Raw genomic sequence first — 7,194 nt, forward strand, 5'->3', positions numbered from 1 at the left:
TGCCCAGCTGATGGGCTGGAAAGCAGGCAGGGGGCAGGCAGGAAGGATGAAGGGGTGGAAAGAGGAAGACAAGCATGGAAGAGCGCTTTGAAACCAACTACACGTTGAACAGGCAATAGATCCCAGGCTCACTGAACCCCAGAGGCTGGCCTCAGCTGGCCCTGATGCTGGCCCACTCCTTAGGGATCCTAACCAGCAGCTCCCTTAACACTCTTAGTGCATGGTCCCCAACAATTGGCTGCGGCCCACAGTGAACCCCGAGGCTGCGAATGAGAGGCAGCCAAGTGCGAGCTGCCAGTGATCCCAGCGCTTGCCTCAAGGCTTGGGTAGAGGCTGCGGAAGGAGGGCAGACCACCTGGTCAGGTCAGCAGCACCTGGAGGTTGGGTGCGTGGACACGGGGCGCTGAGGTATGGAGTGGCTGCTGCTGCTGCCCCTGCTGGCAGCCTGCTTGCCGGGGGCACAGACACAGCGCCAGGTCTACTTGCGTGAAGAGTTCGAAGATGAGGGTAAGCTACCAGCCCTGGAGGTCTGATGGACCAGACCTGCGCCACCTCGATCCCCTGGCCCTGCACTAGGCTAGCCTTCTCAGTCTGGACCCCACTAATCGCCAGGACAGTAGTTAACAACCCTGTTCTTGACCTCCTAGCTGTATGACTCTGGGCGATTCCCTTCACTCCATCTGCTCTTTTTTCTGTCTCTATAAAACCTGATTGTCTGGACCTTACAGCATTGTTCTGAGAGCTAGATGAGCTAAACATGAAAGCATTGGCCTTTTTATGTATACCATTGGTTCCCTTCCCTGGGGCCTGAAAGCACAAGCAAGTGGAGCCTGGAGAGAAAACAGAAGCACTGATCATGGTAGTAAAAATGTCTATGTTTCATTCAATGTCAGAGCTCAGGGATCTGGGAGACCCCTTGTCCAGCATCCTCCCTGGAATGCCTGACGACCTGGAGGGAAATTATAGCAGAACTTACTTACCTAAGGACAGATGTTCAGAGTTGCTATTGCAGTGTGCGAAGTGTGTGTTTGTGTGTGTGTGTGTGTGTGTGTGTGTGTGTGTGTAATAGGGCTATTTGCATTAGCATTGATGTTCCACCTTGAAAGCCTGAGTAAGCCCCTTTCATTTTCTGAGACTGTTTCCCCTCTGTGATATAAGTAACCCTGTAGAGGATAACAAGGTATAGAGGTGGGATAGAGGAAGGCTTGAATAATCCCAGGAATAGATGGTGGACAGAAAATTTTCAGGGAGAAGGAGAAACCTAAATAATGTTTTAGAGGATAAATAAGAGATTATCAAATATACAGGGATGGGTGAAAAGCATTCCACTCAGGAGAACTGTGTGTACAGAGCTTCCAAGTTTTGAAACAGTCTGTGGTCATATTTTCAGTGAACTGGAGAGGGTGAAGGGGAGAGTGGAGAAGCAGGTAGGGACCTGATCAAAGTTACTAAGGAGCCTGGCGTCCCTGCCTCCCCCTCCGATTTCATCTGAAAGCAGCGGGGAGCTAGTGAAGGTGATTCCTCTCACTGGTCAAGGACGCCGGTTAATGGGGTCCCAGGGTTTGAGGCTTAAACTCAATAGATCCAGGACTCCAGAACTGTCGGGATAGTCAGAGCCAGAGATCAACAAGATCTGACCTGGGTGTGATCTGGATCTGACCCGAAGAAAGAGCACTTCACAAAAACAGAAGAGGATATGTGACAGACGTTGAAACTGCAGAGAGCCAGACCAGGGAGGAAGGGGGCAAGGGTGTTTGTGAGTTTCTTGGTAAAAAATGGTGTAGCCAGCCCCAGAGCAGTGGTTGTGGGAATAGAGAAGAAGGGACAGACAGGAGAGATTTAGGAGTTGTTGGTTAAGAGTGGGATGCCTCTAGCCTCACCAACTGGCTCTGGGGGAGCCTTTCTCCAAAGGATAGCATGGTGTTTCTCCCCTTTCCTAATGGATCTCAGTCATCCTTTATACGGATTCCTGCTGACGCTAAATTTCTGACTGCTTGCTCCTGGGCGAACCTCCTGCCTAGGCTGTCTTTTACATTGCAACTCCAACCCCTCCCCGACAGAAGGCAGAGAGAACACGCACAGACCTGCAGTCATTCCCCCAAGGACTGAACACCACTTCCCCAGTGTGGCAGGAGCGAAATGCCCAAGGGTATAATCAACAAACATTTCTGAGATACTCCTTGAAATCAGGGCAAGAAGGGCTTCAAGAGCCAACACCCAAGACAATTCACGAGGCCAAACTCAGGATCAAAATCTAGCACCCTTATGTGCACGAAAGGTCTACATGATACCACGTCCTCCAGAAAGCCTTTCCATGGCTGCCGATGCTTCTTTTTTTTCTCAACAGTTGCATTTACATGTAATTCCATAAACATCTCAATAGTGCAGTTTTATTCAAAAGAGTTATGTAATTGTCACCACAATGAATTTTAGGACATTTCTTCTTCCTTACACCCATTCTTGTTAGCTCCCCATTTCCTGTCAACCCCCTCTGCCATGCCTCTCACTCACTGCCAATACTGATTCCGAGGGAACCCGTAAGGACGGGGTAGAACTGGCCCTGTGAGTTTTCAAGAACGTAACTGTTTATGGCAGTAGAAAGCCCTGCCGTCTTTCTGCCAAGGAGCTGATGGTTTCGAAATGCTCCTGTTGGTGTTGCTGGGTGCCACTGAGTTGGCTCCGGACTCATAGGGGCCCTCTGCACAACAGAAACACTGCCCAATCCTTGCCGTCCTCAAAATTGGTCCTATGCCGGAGCCCATTGATGCAGCCACTGTGTCAGTCCATCTCATCAAGGACTATCCTCTTTTTCTTGCCCTTCCACATTACCCAACATGACGTCCTTCTCCAAGGACTGGTCTCTCCTGACAACATGTTACAAAGTATGTAAGACAAAGTCTTGACGTGCTTGTCTTTAAGGAACACCTAGCAGTCCAGGGTACTCTCAATATTCTTCTCCAGCACCATAATTCAAATGCACCAATTTTGCTACAGTCTTCCTTATTCATTGTCCAATTTTCTTATGCAAATGATGCAATGGAGAATACCCTGGCTTGGGTCTGGCACACCTTACTCCTCAAAGTAACATCCTAGCTCTTCATTAAAGAGGTCTTGTGCAGCAGATTTACCTAATGTAATATGTCTTGTGATCTCTTGGTTGCTGCGTCTGTAAGCATTGGTTGTGGATTCAAACAAGGTAAAATCCTCAACAACTTCAACTTTTTCTCCATTTATCATGATGTGACCTATTGGTCCAGTTGTGAGGATTTGGGTCTTCGTTACATTGATTAGTAATCCATACTGAAGGCTACAATCCCTGATCTTTATCAACAAGTGCTTCAATTCTCTCTCACTTTCAGCAAGCAAGGTTGTGTCATTTGCAGGTTCTTAATAAGTCTTCCTCCAATCCTGATGCCACACTCTCCTTCACATAATCCAGCTTCTTTGATGATTTGCTCAGCATATAGATTGAACAAGTATGATGAGAGGATACAACCCTATCACACACATTTCCTGATTTTAAACCATGCAGTACTCTCTTATTCTGTTTGCACAACTGCCTATTGATCCATGTACAAGTTCCGATTGAGCACAATGAAGTGTTACAGAATTCCCATACTTCTCAAGGTTATCCAAAGTTTATTATGGTTCACACAGTCGAATGCTTTTGCATAGTCAATAAAATATAAGTAAACATCTTTCTGGTATTCCCTGCTTTGAGACAAGATCTGTGTTAGTCTGGGTAGACTAGAGGAACAAATCCAGAGAGATTCATATGTGTATAAAAAAGGGCTTTATATAAAGTTGTACATTAAGAAAACATCCCAAGGGGGAACAGATTACAAGGATCTACATATAACCTCCTCCCTGGGGGACGGAAAGTGGAGAAATGGGTGAAGGGAGATGTCAGACGGTGTAAGATATGACCAAATAATAATAATTTATAAATTATCAAGAGTTCATGGAGGAGGGGGGAGCGGGGAGGGAGGGAAAAAAAAAACAAGGAGCCAATACCAGAGGCTCAAATAGAAAGCAAATGTTTTGAGAATGATGAGGGAAACAAATGTACAAAAGTGCTTGACACAGTGGATGTATGTGTGGATTGTGATAAGAGTTGTACAATCACCCAATAAAATGATTTAATTTAAAAAAAAAAGAAAAGAAACATCCCAGCCCAGTCCAGAGCAAGTCCAAAAGTCCGCTATTTGTTCATATGTCTGATACCAATCTATAAAGTCCTCACAAAACACATGCAATGATGCCGAATGCAGGAAGATCACTGGCCAGTGGGTGGAAAGTTTTGTGGATCCATTGGTGTTGTAAGCATCTCAGCACTGGCAGGGGTCTCCACGTGGCTCCTCCAGCTCAGGGCACTAGTGTAAGTTCATGTGTCTTGTCAGCTACAATGTCTCTCGGGGAGTGAGCCTGTGTCCCACCTCCAATGAGCTATTTATCTTCTAAGTGCTTCCAAATGAGGTCATCAAGCTGAGACCTGATTGACAGGCTAAATTCCACCCCTTCACTCTTAAGTCTCAAACTGATGACAAATTATGTAACTACCACAAGATTCATCTGATATTAGCAGTGATATCCCTTGTTCCAAATCCTCTTCTGAAACTGGCCTAAACTTTTGGCAGTTCCCTGTCATAGAACTGCTGAAATCATTGTTGGATGATCTTTAACAAAATTTTACTTGTGCATGATATCAATGATATTATTCTATAGTTTGAGCATTCTGTTGGGTCGCTTTTCTTGGGAATGGGCACAAATATGGATCTCTACCTGTCAATTGGACAATTAGCTGTATTCCAAATTTCCTGGCATAAATGAGTGAGTGCTTCCAGTGCTTCTTCATCTTGCTGAAACAGTTCAGTGGGTATTCCATCAATTCCTGGAGCTTTGTTGTTGGGTAATTCATTCAGTGCTTCTTCCTTCAGCACCATTGGTTCTTGCTCAGATGCATCAACTGAAATGGTGGACTGTTGATGAGTTCTTTTTGGTACAGTGGCTATGTATTCTTTTTATCTTCTCTAGATGATTCCTGCGTTATTCAATATTTTAGCTACAGAATCTTTCAAGATTTCAAGTCAAGGCTTGAATTTATCCTTGAGTTCTTTCAGTTTCAGATATACTGAGCGTCTTCTTCCATTTTGGTTTTGTAATTCTAGATCCTTGCTTATTTCGTTATATGATATGGCTTTGGTTCCTCGAGTTGCCCATTGAAATTTTCTAATCAATTCTTCCTTCCTTTCTTCCATTTGCTTTAGCTAGTCTATGACTAAGAGCAAATTTCAGAGTCTCTTCTTACATACACTTTGATCTTTTTTTCTTTCCTGACATTTTAACGATCTTTTGTTTTCTGCTGTCATTGGTGTTCAATGCATCAAAACTATTCTTGAGATGTTCTCAAAATTCAGGTGGGATAGACTCAAGGTCATATTTTGGTTCTTGACTTGTTTTAGTGTTCTTCAACTTTATCCTGAATTTGCATAAGAGAAATTGGTGGGCTCTCTCGTCGGGGTCACAGGGACGCTATGACCGCCACCTGGACCCTCCCTCACCACAGTTGTCCCTGGTGGTGCTTTCTGCTGCCGCCACAGCGGCCCCCCGCTCTGAAGAACGCGGCTCTCCTAGGTCCAGGGACACTGCAAACCCCAAGGATCTTTCACACAGGGCAGCCAAGTCTTGGCCCTGTACCACCTCTTCCTGAATATGGAGGAAAAGTTCACTTCGGGCTGATCCCTGAGGAATTCTTCCAGTTCCTTTATCCTAAAACTGGGGTCACAGGGCCTTCCGTGCTTGGAACTGGGCTTATTTTATATTTTCTATCCAAAGAAATATATCTGGTCACCGCAGAAACATTCTCGAGCATAGCAACAATAGGGTTGCTTGTCTATGGCATGAAAAAATATGGTCCCTCTGTTGCGGAATTTGCTGATAAACTCAATGAGGACAAAATTGCCAAGCTAGAAGAGGCAGAGCAGGCCTCCATCAAAAGCATCCAGGATGCAGTTGATAAGGAGAAGGCACAGCAGACCCTGATTCAGAAAGGCCATCACCTTGTTGATGTTCAGAGGAATAATATCGCCATGGCCTTGAAGGTTACGTACCGGGAACGGCTGCACAGAGTGTACCGGGAGGTGAAGAATCGCCTGGACTACCCTATCTCTGTGAAAAATGTGGCGCGCCGAAAGGAGCAAGAGCACATGATCAACTGAGTGGAGAAGAGCGTGGTGCAGAGCATCTCTGCGCAGCAGGAAAGGGAAACAATTGCCAAGTGCATTCAAGACCTAAAGCTGCTTGCAAAGAAGGCTCAAGCACAGCCCGTTATGTACACCTGACTAAATGGAAAATTGTCTGATGAAGTCATCTTTGTATACTGCTGTCTACTCACGTTACAGTTTACCTTACTGAAAATGAAGTTTGAGTTGGATATATTCAGAGAGTAAAACACAATCATTGGCCAGTAAAAAAAGAAAAAAAGAAAGAAAAATTGGTGGTCTTGTTCTACAGTTGACCCTGGTCTTTTTTTAGCTGCTGATATTGAGCTTCCCCACCGTGTCTTTCCACAGATGTAGTCAATTTGATTTGAGTGTACATTCTGGGAAAGTCCTTTTGTGTTGTTGAGAAAAAATAGTTGTTATGAACAAGTCATTGGTTTTGCAAAATTCTTTCAGGAAATCTCCAGCTTCATTTCTATCAACAAGCCCATATTTTCCAATTACTGTTTCTTCTTTGTTTCCAGTTTTTGTGTTCTAATCTCCAGTACATATGAATGCATGTTGATTACATGTTTAATCAATTTCTGACTGAAGTCATTAGAATTCTTCAATTTCTTCATCACTAACTTGTAGTTTGTGCAGAATGTGAATACTAATTGTGTTGATTGGATTTCCTTGAAGACAGATAGATATAATCCTATCACAAACAGCATTGTACTTCAGGTTAGATTTTGCAATGTCCTTTTTGACAAGGAATGCCATACCATTCCTCTTGATTGTGTTATTCCAGGTATAGTAAATCGTAGGATCTTCTGATTCAATATGACCAATACTAGTCCATTTCAGCTCACTAATGTCAACAATACCGATCTTCATTCATTCCATTTCACTTTTTGGCCACTTCTAATGTGTCTGTATTCATACTTTGCACATTCTAAGTTCTGATCATGAGAGGATTTTTGCAGTTGTTTCT

At 44.3% G+C, this 7,194-nt stretch overlaps 1 pseudogene; it reads left to right on the plus strand.

Annotated features, from left to right (window-relative positions):
* Positions 1–410: 410 nt before the first annotated feature.
* LOC101660960 lies at positions 411–6,341 on the plus strand (annotated as a pseudogene).
* Positions 6,342–7,194: the final 853 nt, after the last annotated feature.

Source organism: Echinops telfairi, unplaced genomic scaffold, assembly GCF_000313985.2.
Source record: "Echinops telfairi isolate 266 unplaced genomic scaffold, ASM31398v2 ScPeMD7_443;HRSCAF=831, whole genome shotgun sequence".
Lineage (NCBI taxonomy): Eukaryota > Metazoa > Chordata > Mammalia > Afrosoricida > Tenrecidae > Echinops > Echinops telfairi.